Genomic DNA, 13,416 nt, shown 5'->3' on the forward strand with positions numbered 1-13,416 from the left:
GGATTCGAACCGGCGACGCCATTCTTAAAGTGCTATGTAGCACAGCGCTGACTTTCCCATGTGTGCTACGGAGATGCTGATTAATGCAGTGCTCATTATACATGATTAGAGTCTCGTGACTGCCGGCTACTGCGTGCGTGCGTAGGTCAAAGTCCGCTGATCGCGGCATTCCCCTATTTTGTAAAATTATTTTTTACTCCTCTGGGTGTTGCAATGGATATCAACGATTCATATGATTGCCCTCATTAAAAAAACACAAGAAACAGGACGCAAACAGTTACAAACACTCAGGTTCTCTGCTTCATAAGATGTCGCGGGCAATCGGGAAGACGCTGAGCAGAGGGCACCGTCGCGTAAAACAACGTGAGACAGCGGCCGATTCGGACGGTGCTTCAGGCCGGATTCGAACCGGCGACGCCATTCTTAAAGTGCTATGTAGCACAGCGCTGACTTTCCCATGTGTGCTACGGAGACGCTGATTAATGCAGTGCTCATTATACATGATTAGAGTCTCGTGACTGCCGGCTACTGCGTGCGTGCGTAGGTCAAAGTCCGCTGATCGCGGCATTCCCCTATTTTGTAAAATTATTTTTTACTCCTCTGGGTGTTGCAATGGATATCAACGATTCATATGATTGCCCTCATTAAAAAAACACAAGAAACAGGACGCAAACAGTTACAAACACTCAGGTTCTCTGCTTCATAAGATGTCGCGGGCAATCGGGAAGACGCTGAGCAGAGGGCACCGTCGCGTAAAACAACGCGAGACCGCGGAAATGGCCGGACGGTGCTTCAGGCCTTATTCGAACCTGCGATGACACTCTTAAAGTGCTATGTAGCACAGCGCTGCCTTTCCCATGTGTGCTACGGAGATGCTGATTAGTGCAGTGCTCATTATACATGATTAGAGTCTCGTGACTGCCGGCTACTGCGTGCGTGCGTAGGTCAAAGTCCGCTGATCGCGGCATTCCCCTATTTTGTAAAATTATTTTTTACTCCTCTGGGTGTTGCAATGGATATCAATGATTCATATGATTGCCCTCAGTAAAAAAGCACAAGAAACAGGACGCAAACAGTTACAAACTCTGCTTCATAAGATGTTGCGGGCGATCGGGAAGACGCTAAGCAGAGGGCAAGTAGCGTAAAACAACGCGAGACAGCACAAACGGCGAGACGGTGTTTCAGGCCGGATTCGAACCTGCGATGACATTCTTAAAGTGCTATGTAGCACAGCGCTGCCTTTCCCATGTGTGCTACGGAGACGCTGATTAATGCAATGCTATTTATACATGATTAGAGTCTCGTGACTGCCGGCTACTGCGTGCGTGCGTGCGTAGGTCAAAGTCCGCTGATCGCGGCATTCCCCTATTTTGTAAAATTATTTTTTACTCCTCTGGGTGTTGCAATGGATATCAATGATTCATATGATTGCCCTCATTAAAAAAACACAAGAAACAGGACGCAAACAGTTACAAACACTCAGGTTCCCTGCTTCATAAGATGTCGCGGGCGATCGGGAAGACGCTGAGCAGAGGGCACCGTCGCGTAAAACAACGTGAGTCCGCGGAAACTGCCGGACGGTGCTTCAGGCCGGATTCGAACCAGCGATGCCATTCTTAAAGTGCTATGTAGCACAGCGCTGCCTTTCCCATGTGTGCTACGGAGACGCTGATTAATGCAGTGCTCATTATACATGATTAGAGTCTCGTGACTGCCGGCTACTGCGTGCGTGCATAGGTCAAAGTCCGCTGATCGCGGCATTCCCCTATTTTGTAAAATTATTTTTTACTCCTCTGGGTGTTGCAATGGATATCAACGATTCATATGATTGCCCTCATTAAAAAAACACAAGAAACAGGACGCAAACAGTTACAAACACTCAGGTTCTCTGCTTCATAAGATGTCGCGGGCAATCGGGAAGACGCTGAGCAGAGGGCACCGTCGCGTAAAACAACGCGAGACCGCGGAAATGGCCGGACGGTGCTTCAGGCCTTATTCGAACCTGCGATGACACTCTTAAAGTGCTATGTAGCACAGCGCTGCCTTTCCCATGTGTGCTACGGAGATGCTGATTAGTGCAGTGCTCATTATACATGATTAGAGTCTCGTGACTGCCGGCTACTGCGTGCGTGCGTAGGTCAAAGTCCGCTGATCGCGGCATTCCCCTATTTTGTAAAATTATTTTTTACTCCTCTGGGTGTTGCAATGGATATCAATGATTCATATGATTGCCCTCAGTAAAAAAGCACAAGAAACAGGACGCAAACAGTTACAAACTCTGCTTCATAAGATGTTGCGGGCGATCGGGAAGACGCTAAGCAGAGGGCAAGTAGCGTAAAACAACGCGAGACAGCACAAACGGCGAGACGGTGTTTCAGGCCGGATTCGAACCTGCGATGACATTCTTAAAGTGCTATGTAGCACAGCGCTGCCTTTCCCATGTGTGCTACGGAGACGCTGATTAATGCAATACTATTTATACATGATTAGAGTCTCGTGACTGCCGGCTACTGCGTGCGTGCGTGCGTAGGTCAAAGTCCGCTGATCGCGGCATTCCCCTATTTTGTAAAATTATTTTTTACTCCTCTGGGTGTTGCAATGGATATCAATGATTCATATGATTGCCCTCATTAAAAAAACACAAGAAACAGGACGCAAACAGTTACAAACACTCAGGTTCCCTGCTTCATAAGATGTCGCGGGCGATCGGGAAGACGCTGAGCAGAGGGCACCGTCGCGTAAAACAACGTGAGTCCGCGGAAACTGCCGGACGGTGCTTCAGGCCGGATTCGAACCAGCGATGCCATTCTTAAAGTGCTATGTAGCACAGCGCTGCCTTTCCCATGTGTGCTACGGAGACGCTGATTAATGCAATGCTATTTATACATGATTAGAGTCTCGTGACTGCCGGCTACTGCGTGCGTGCGTGCGTAGGTCAAAGTCCGCTGATCGCGGCATTCCCCTATTTTGTAAAATTATTTTTTACTCCTCTGGGTGTTGCAATGGATATCAATGATTCATATGATTGCCCTCAGTAAAAAAACACAAGAAACAGGACGCAATCAGTTACAAACACTCAGGTTCTCTGCTTCATAAGATGTCGCGGGCGATCGTGAAGACGCTGAGCAGAGGGCACCGTCGCGTAAAACAACGTGAGTCCGCGGAAACTGCTGGACCTACAGGCCGGATTCGAACCGGCGATGCCATTCTTAAAGTGCTACGTAGCACAGCGCTGCCTTTCCCAAGTGTGCTATGGAGACGCTGATTAATGCAGTGCTCATTATACATGATTAGAGTCTCGTGACTGCCGGCTACTGCGTGCGTGCGTGCGTAGGTCAATGTCCGCCGATCGGGGCATTCCCCTATTTTGTAAAATTATTTTTTACTCCTCTGGGTGTTGCAATGGATATCAATGATTCATATGATTGCCCTCAGTAAAAAAGCACAAGAAACAGGACGCAAACAGTTACAAACTCTGCTTCATAAGATGTCGCGGGCGATCGGGAAGACGCTGAGCAGAGGGCACCGTCGCGTAAAACAATGTGAGACAGCGGAAACGGCCAGACGGTGCTTCAGGCCGGATTCGAACCGGCGATGCCATTCTTAAAGTGCTATGTAGCACAGCGCTACCTTTCCCATGTGTGCTACGGAGAGGCTTATTAATGCAGAGCTCATTATACATGATTAGAGTCTCGTGACTGCCGGCTACTGCGTGCGTGCGTGCGTAGGTCAAAGTCCGCCGATCGGGGCATTCCCCTATTTTGTAAAATTATTTTTTACTCCTCTGGGTGTTGCAATGGATATCAATGATTCATATGATTGCCCTCAGTAAAAAAGCACAAGAAACAGGACGCAAACAGTTACAAACTCTGCTTCATAAGATGTCGCTGGCGATCGGGAAGACGCTGAGCAGAGGGCACCGTCGCGTAAAACAACGTGAGTCCGCGGAAACTGCCGGACGGTGCTTCAGGCCGGATTCGAACCGGCGATGCCATTCTTAAAGTGCTATGCAGCACAGCGCTGCCTTTCCCATGTGTGCTACGGAGACGCTGATTAATGCAGTGCTCATTATACATGATTAGAGTCTCGTGACTGCCGGCTACTGCGTGCGTGCGTAGGTCAAAGTCCGCTGATCGCGGCATTCCCCTATTTTGTAAAATTATTTTTTACTCTCCTGGGTGTTGCAATGGATATCAATGATTCATATGATTGCCCTCAGTAAAAAAACACAAGAAACAGGACGCAAACAGTTACAAACTCTGCTTCATACGATGTCGCGGGCGATCGGGAAGACGCTGAGCAGAGGGCACCGTCGCGTAAAACAACGTGAGACCACGGAAACTGCCGGACGGTGCTTAAGGCCGGATTCGAACCGGCGATGCCATTTTTAAAGTGCTATGTAGCACAGCGCTGCCTTTCCCATGTGTGCTACGGAGACGCTGATTAATGCAGTGCTCATTATACATGATTAGAGTCTCGTGACTGCCGGCTACTGCGTGCGTGCGTGCGTAGGTCAAAGTCCGCCGATCGCAGCATTCCCCTATTTTGTAAAATTATTTTTTACTCTCCTGGGTGTTGCAATGGATATCAATGATTCATATGATTGCCCTCAGTAAAAAAACACAAGAAACAGGAATGCAATCAGTTACAAACACTCAGGTTCTCTGCTTCATAAGATGTCGCCGGCGATCGGGAAGACGCTGAGCAGAGGGCACGTCGCGTAAAACAACGCGAGACCGCGGAAATGGCCGGACGGTGCTTCAGGCCTTATTCGAACCTGCAATGCCATTCTTAAAGTGCTATGTAGCACAGCGCTGCCTTTCCCATATGTGCTACGGAGATGCTGATTAGTGCAGTGCTCATTATACATGATTAGAGTCTCGTGACTGCCGGCTACTGCGTGGGTGCGTGCGTAGGTCAAAGTCCGCCGATCGCAGCATTCCCCTATTTTGTAAAATTATTTTTTACTCCTCTGGGTGTTGCAATGGATATCAATGATTCATATGATTGCCCTCAGTAAAAAAGCACAAGAAACAGGACGCAAACAGTTACAAACTCTGCTTCATAAGATGTCGCGGGCGATCGGGAAGACGCTGAGCAGAGGGCACCGTCGCGTAAAACATCGTGAGACCGCGGAAACAGCCGGACTGTGCTTCAGGCTGGATTCGAACCTGCGATGACATTCTTAAAGTGCTATGTAGCACAGCGCTGCCTTTCCCATGTGTGCTACGGAGACACCATTAATGCAGTGCTCATTATACATGATTAGAGTCTCGTGACTGCCGGCTACTGCGTGCGTGCGTGCGTGCGTGTGTAGGTCAAAGTCCGCCGATCGCAGCATTCCCCTATTTTGTAAAATTATTTTTTACTCTCCTGGGTGTTGCAATGAATATCAATGATTCATATGATTGCCCTCAGTAAAAAAACACAAGAAACAGGAATGCAATCATTTACAAACACTCAGGTTCTCTGCTTCATAAGATGTCGCCGGCGATCGGGAAGACGCTGAGCAGAGGGCACCGTCGCGTAAAACAACGTGAGTCCGCGGAAACTGCCGGACGGTGCTTCAGGCCGGATTCGAACCGGCGATGCCATTCTTAAAGTGCTATGCAGCACAGCGCTGCCTTTCCCATGTGTGCTACGGAGACGCTGATTAATGCAGTGCTCATTATACATGATTAGAGTCTCGTGACTGCCGGCTACTGCGTGCGTGCGTGCGTAGGTCAAAGTCCGCTGATCGCAGCATTCCCCTATTTTGTAAAATTATTTTTTACTCTCCTGGGTGTTGCAATGGATATCAATGATTCATATGATTGCCCTCAGTAAAAAAACACAAGAAACAGGACGCAAACAGTTACAAACACTCAGGTTCTCTGCTTCATAACATGTCGCGGGCGATCGGGAAGACGCTGAGCAGAGGGCACCGTCGCGTAAAACAACGTGAGTCCGCGGAAACTGCCGGACGGTGCTTCAGGCCGGATTCGAACCAGCGATGCCATTCTTAAAGTGCTATGTAGCACAGCGCTGCCTTTCCCATGTGTGCTACGGAGACGCTGATTAATGCAGTGCTCATTATACATGATTAGAGTCTCGTGACTGCCGGCTACTGCGTGCGTGCATAGGTCAAAGTCCGCTGATCGCGGCATTCCCCTATTTTGTAAAATTATTTTTTACTCCTCTGGGTGTTGCAATGGATATCAACGATTCATATGATTGCCCTCATTAAAAAAACACAAGAAACAGGACGCAAACAGTTACAAACACTCAGGTTCTCTGCTTCATAAGATGTCGCGGGCAATCGGGAAGACGCTGAGCAGAGGGCACCGTCGCGTAAAACAACGCGAGACCGCGGAAATGGCCGGACGGTGCTTCAGGCCGGATTCGAACCAGCGATGCCATTCTTAAAGTGCTATGTAGCACAGCGCTGCCTTTCCCATGTGTGCTACGGAGACGCTGATTAATGCAGTGCTCATTATACATGATTAGAGTCTCGTGACTGCCGGCTACTGCGTGCGTGCGTAGGTCAAAGTCCGCTGATCGCGGCATTCCCCTATTTTGTAAAATTATTTTTTACTCCTCTGGGTGTTGCAATGGATATCAATGATTCATATGATTGCCCTCAGTAAAAAAGCACAAGAAACAGGACGCAAACAGTTACAAACTCTGCTTCATAAGATGTTGCGGGCGATCGGGAAGACGCTAAGCAGAGGGCACGTAGCGTAAAACAACGCGAGACAGCAGAAACGGCCAGACGGTGTTTCAGGCCGGATTCGAACCTGCGATGACATTCTTAAAGTGCTATGTAGCACAGCGCTGCCTTTCCCATGTTTGCTACGGAGACGCTGATTAATGCAATGCTATTTATACATGATTAGAGTCTCGTGACTGCCGGCTACTGCCTGCGTGCTTAGGTCAAAGTCCGCTGATCGCGGCATTCCCCTATTTTGTAAAATTATTTTTTACTCCTCTGGGTGTTGCAATGGATATCAATGATTCATATGATTGCCCTCAGTAAAAAAGCACAAGAAACAGGACGCAAACAGTTACAAACTCTGCTTCATAAGATGTTGCGGGCGATCGGGAAGACGCTAAGCAGAGGGCACGTAGCGTAAAACAACGCGAGACAGCACAAACGGCCAGACGGTGTTTCAGGCCGGATTCGAACCTGCGATGACATTCTTAAAGTGCTATGTAGCACAGCGCTGCCTTTCCCATGTGTGCTACGGAGACGCTGATTAATGCAGTGCTCATTATACATGATTAGAGTCTCGTGACTGCCGGCTACTGCGTGCGTGCATAGGTCAAAGTCCGCTGATCGCGGCATTCCCCTATTTTGTAAAATTATTTTTTACTCCTCTGGGTGTTGCAATGGATATCAATGATTCATATGATTGCCCTCAGTAAAAAAACACAAGAAACAGGACGCAAACAGTTACAAACACTCAGGTTCTCTGCTTCATAAGATGTCGCGGGCGATCGGGAAGACGCTGAGCAGAGGGCACCGTCGCGTAAAACAACGTGAGAGAGCGGCCGATTCGGACGGTGCTTCAGGCCGGATTCGAACCGGCGACGCCATTCTTAAAGTGCTATGTAGCACAGCGCTGCCTTTCCCATGTGTGCTACGGAGACGCTGATTAATGCAGTGCCCATTATACATGATTAGAGTCTCGTGACTGCCGGCTACTGCGTGCGTGCGTAGGTCAAAGTCCGCTGATCGCGGCATTCCCCTATTTTGTAAAATTATTTTTTACTCCTCTGGGTGTTGCAATGGATATCAATGATTCATATGATTGCCCTCATTAAAAAAACACAAGAAACAGGACGCAAACAGTTACAAACACTCAGGTTCCCTGCTTCATAAGATGTCGCGGGCGATCGGGAAGACGCTGAGCAGAGGGCACCGTCGCGTAAAACAACGTGAGTCCGCGGAAACTGCCGGACGGTGCTTCAGGCCGGATTCGAACCAGCGATGCCATTCTTAAAGTGCTATGTAGCACAGCGCTGCCTTTCCCATGTGTGCTACGGAGACGCTGATTAATGCAGTGCTCATTATACATGATTAGAGTCTCGTGACTGCCGGCTACTGCGTGCGTGCATGCGTAGGTCAAAGTCCGCTGATCGCGGCATTCCCCTATTTTGTAAAATTATTTTTTACTCCTCTGGGTGTTGCAATGGATATCAATGATTCATATGATTGCCCTCATTAAAAAAACACAAGAAACAGGACGCAAACAGTTACAAACACTCAGGTTCCCTGCTTCATAAGATGTCGCGGGCGATCGGGAAGACGCTGAGCAGAGGGCACCGTCGCGTAAAACAACGTGAGTCCGCGGAAACTGCCGGACGGTGCTTCAGGCCGGATTCGAACCAGCGATGCCATTCTTAAAGTGCTATGTAGCACAGCGCTGCCTTTCCCATGTGTGCTACGGAGACGCTGATTAATGCAGTGCTCATTATACATGATTAGAGTCTCGTGACTGCCGGCTACTGCGTGCGTGCATAGGTCAAAGTCCGCTGATCGCGGCATTCCCCTATTTTGTAAAATTATTTTTTACTCCTCTGGGTGTTGCAATGGATATCAATGATTCATATGATTGCCCTCAGTAAAAAAACACAAGAAACAGGACGCAAACAGTTACAAACACTCAGGTTCTCTGCTTCATAAGATGTCGCGGGCGATCGGGAAGACGCTGAGCAGAGGGCACCGTCGCGTAAAACAACGTGAGACAGCGGCCGATTCGGACGGTGCTTCAGGCCGGATTCGAACCGGCGACGCCATTCTTAAAGTGCTATGTAGCACAGCGCTGACTTTCCCATGTGTGCTACGGAGACGCTGATTAATGCAGTGCTCATTATACATGATTAGAGTCTCGTGACTGCCGGCTACTGCGTGCGTGCGTAGGTCAAAGTCCGCTGATCGCGGCATTCCCCTATTTTGTAAAATTATTTTTTACTCCTCTGGGTGTTGCAATGGATATCAACGATTCATATGATTGCCCTCATTAAAAAAACACAAGAAACAGGACGCAAACAGTTACAAACACTCAGGTTCTCTGCTTCATAAGATGTCGCGGGCAATCGGGAAGACGCTGAGCAGAGGGCACCGTCGCGTAAAACAACGCGAGACCGCGGAAATGGCAGGACGGTGCTTCAGGCCTTATTCGAACCTGCGATGACACTCTTAAAGTGCTATGTAGCACAGCGCTGCCTTTCCCATGTGTGCTACGGAGATGCTGATTAGTGCAGTGCTCATTATACATGATTAGAGTCTCGTGACTGCCGGCTACTGCGTGCGTGCTTAGGTCAAAGTCCGCTGATCGCGGCATTCCCCTATTTTGTAAAATTATTTTTTACTCCTCTGGGTGTTGCAATGGATATCAATGATTCATATGATTGCCCTCAGTAAAAAAGCACAAGAAACAGGACGCAAACAGTTACAAACTCTGCTTCATAAGATGTTGCGGGCGATCGGGAAGACGCTAAGCAGAGGGCACATAGCGTAAAACAACGCGAGACAGCACAAACGGCCAGACGGTGTTTCAGGCCGGATTCGAACCTGCGATGACATTCTTAAAGTGCTATGTAGCACAGCGCTGCCTTTCCCATGTGTGCTACGGAGACGCTGATTAATGCAATGCTATTTATACATGATTAGAGTCTCGTGACTGCCGGCTACTGCGTGCGTGCGTGCGTAGGTCAAAGTCCGCTGATCGCGGCATTCCCCTATTTTGTAAAATTATTTTTTACTCCTCTGGGTGTTGCAATGGATATCAATGATTCATATGATTGCCCTCATTAAAAAAACACAAGAAACAGGACGCAAACAGTTACAAACACTCAGGTTCCCTGCTTCATAAGATGTCGCGGGCGATCGGGAAGACGCTGAGCAGAGGGCACCGTCGCGTAAAACAACGTGAGTCCGCGGAAACTGCCGGACGGTGCTTCAGGCCGGATTCGAACCAGCGATGCCATTCTTAAAGTGCTATGTAGCACAGCGCTGCCTTTCCCATGTGTGCTACGGAGACGCTGATTAATGCAGTGCTCATTATACATGATTAGAGTCTCGTGACTGCCGGCTACTGCGTGCGTGCATAGGTCAAAGTCCGCTGATCGCGGCATTCCCCTATTTTGTAAAATTATTTTTTACTCCTCTGGGTGTTGCAATGGATATCAATGATTCATATGATTGCCCTCAGTAAAAAAGCACAAGAAACAGGACGCAAACAGTTACAAACTCTGCTTCATAAGATGTTGCGGGCGATCGGGAAGACGCTAAGCAGAGGGCACGTAGCGTAAAACAACGCGAGACAGCACAAACGGCCAGACGGTGTTTCAGGCCGGATTCGAACCTGCGATGACATTCTTAAAGTGCTATGTAGCACAGCGCTGCCTTTCCCATGTGTGCTACGGAGACGCTGATTAATGCAATGCTATTTATACATGATTAGAGTCTCGTGACTGCCGGCTACTGCGTGCGTGCGTAGGTCAAAGTCCGCTGATCGCGGCATTCCCCTATTTTGTAAAATTATTTTTTACTCTCCTGGGTGTTGCAATGGATATCAATGATTCATATGATTGCCCTCAGTAAAAAAACACAAGAAACAGGACGCAAACAGTTACAAACTCTGCTTCATACGATGTCGCGGGCGATCGGGAAGACGCTGAGCAGAGGGCACCGTCGCGTAAAACAACGTGAGACCACGGAAACTGCCGGACGGTGCTTAAGGCCGGATTCGAACCGGCGATGCCATTTTTAAAGTGCTATGTAGCACAGCGCTGCCTTTCCCATGTGTGCTACGGAGACGCTGATTAATGCAGTGCTCATTATACATGATTAGAGTCTCGTGACTGCCGGCTACTGCGTGCGTGCGTGCGTAGGTCAAAGTCCGCCGATCGCAGCATTCCCCTATTTTGTAAAATTATTTTTTACTCTCCTGGGTGTTGCAATGGATATCAATGATTCATATGATTGCCCTCAGTAAAAAAACACAAGAAACAGGAATGCAATCAGTTACAAACACTCAGGTTCTCTGCTTCATAAGATGTCGCCGGCGATCGGGAAGACGCTGAGCAGAGGGCACGTCGCGTAAAACAACGCGAGACCGCGGAAATGGCCGGACGGTGCTTCAGGCCTTATTCGAACCTGCAATGCCATTCTTAAAGTGCTATGTAGCACAGCGCTGCCTTTCCCATATGTGCTACGGAGATGCTGATTAGTGCAGTGCTCATTATACATGATTAGAGTCTCGTGACTGCCGGCTACTGCGTGGGTGCGTGCGTAGGTCAAAGTCCGCCGATCGCAGCATTCCCCTATTTTGTAAAATTATTTTTTACTCCTCTGGGTGTTGCAATGGATATCAATGATTCATATGATTGCCCTCAGTAAAAAAGCACAAGAAACAGGACGCAAACAGTTACAAACTCTGCTTCATAAGATGTCGCGGGCGATCGGGAAGACGCTGAGCAGAGGGCACCGTCGCGTAAAACATCGTGAGACCGCGGAAACAGCCGGACTGTGCTTCAGGCTGGATTCGAACCTGCGATGACATTCTTAAAGTGCTATGTAGCACAGCGCTGCCTTTCCCATGTGTGCTACGGAGACACCATTAATGCAGTGCTCATTATACATGATTAGAGTCTCGTGACTGCCGGCTACTGCGTGCGTGCGTGCGTGCGTGTGTAGGTCAAAGTCCGCCGATCGCAGCATTCCCCTATTTTGTAAAATTATTTTTTACTCCTCTGGGTGTTGCAATGGATATCAATGATTCATATGATTGCCCTCAGTAAAAAAGCACAAGAAACAGGACGCAAACAGTTACAAACTCTGCTTCATAAGATGTTGCGGGCGATCGGGAAGACGCTAAGCAGAGGGCAAGTAGCGTAAAACAACGCGAGACAGCACAAACGGCGAGACGGTGTTTCAGGCCGGATTCGAACCTGCGATGACATTCTTAAAGTGCTATGTAGCACAGCGCTGCCTTTCCCATGTGTGCTACGGAGACGCTGATTAATGCAATGCTATTTATACATGATTAGAGTCTCGTGACTGCCGGCTACTGCGTGCGTGCGTGCGTAGGTCAAAGTCCGCTGATCGCGGCATTCCCCTATTTTGTAAAATTATTTTTTACTCCTCTGGGTGTTGCAATGGATATCAATGATTCATATGATTGCCCTCATTAAAAAAACACAAGAAACAGGACGCAAACAGTTACAAACACTCAGGTTCCCTGCTTCATAAGATGTCGCGGGCGATCGGGAAGACGCTGAGCAGAGGGCACCGTCGCGTAAAACAACGTGAGTCCGCGGAAACTGCCGGACGGTGCTTCAGGCCGGATTCGAACCAGCGATGCCATTCTTAAAGTGCTATGTAGCACAGCGCTGCCTTTCCCATGTGTGCTACGGAGACGCTGATTAATGCAGTGCTCATTATACATGATTAGAGTCTCGTGACTGCCGGCTACTGCGTGCGTGCATAGGTCAAAGTCCGCTGATCGCGGCATTCCCCTATTTTGTAAAATTATTTTTTACTCCTCTGGGTGTTGCAATGGATATCAACGATTCATATGATTGCCCTCATTAAAAAAACACAAGAAACAGGACGCAAACAGTTACAAACACTCAGGTTCTCTGCTTCATAAGATGTCGCGGGCAATCGGGAAGACGCTGAGCAGAGGGCACCGTCGCGTAAAACAACGCGAGACCGCGGAAATGGCCGGACGGTGCTTCAGGCCTTATTCGAACCTGCGATGACACTCTTAAAGTGCTATGTAGCACAGCGCTGCCTTTCCCATGTGTGCTACGGAGATGCTGATTAGTGCAGTGCTCATTATACATGATTAGAGTCTCGTGACTGCCGGCTACTGCGTGCGTGCGTAGGTCAAAGTCCGCTGATCGCGGCATTCCCCTATTTTGTAAAATTATTTTTTACTCCTCTGGGTGTTGCAATGGATATCAATGATTCATATGATTGCCCTCAGTAAAAAAGCACAAGAAACAGGACGCAAACAGTTACAAACTCTGCTTCATAAGATGTTGCGGGCGATCGGGAAGACGCTAAGCAGAGGGCACGTAGCGTAAAACAACGCGAGACAGCACAAACGGCCAGACGGTGTTTCAGGCCGGATTCGAACCTGCGATGACATTCTTAAAGTGCTATGTAGCACAGCGCTGCCTTTCCCATGTGTGCTACGGAGACGCTGATTAATGCAATACTATTTATACATGATTAGAGTCTCGTGACTGCCGGCTACTGCGTGCGTGCGTGCGTAGGTCAAAGTCCGCTGATCGCGGCATTCCCCTATTTTGTAAAATTATTTTTTACTCCTCTGGGTGTTGCAATGGATATCAATGATTCATATGATTGCCCTCATTAAAAAAACACAAGAAACAGGACGCAAACAGTTACAAACACTCAGG

Source organism: Alosa pseudoharengus, unplaced genomic scaffold (genome assembly GCF_046254945.1).
Source record: "Alosa pseudoharengus isolate Yale_2024_CS ecotype anadromous, Long Island Sound unplaced genomic scaffold, YU_APseudo_1.1 YU_APseudo_1.1_scf_26, whole genome shotgun sequence".
Classification (NCBI taxonomy): Eukaryota; Metazoa; Chordata; class Actinopteri; order Clupeiformes; family Clupeidae; genus Alosa; species Alosa pseudoharengus.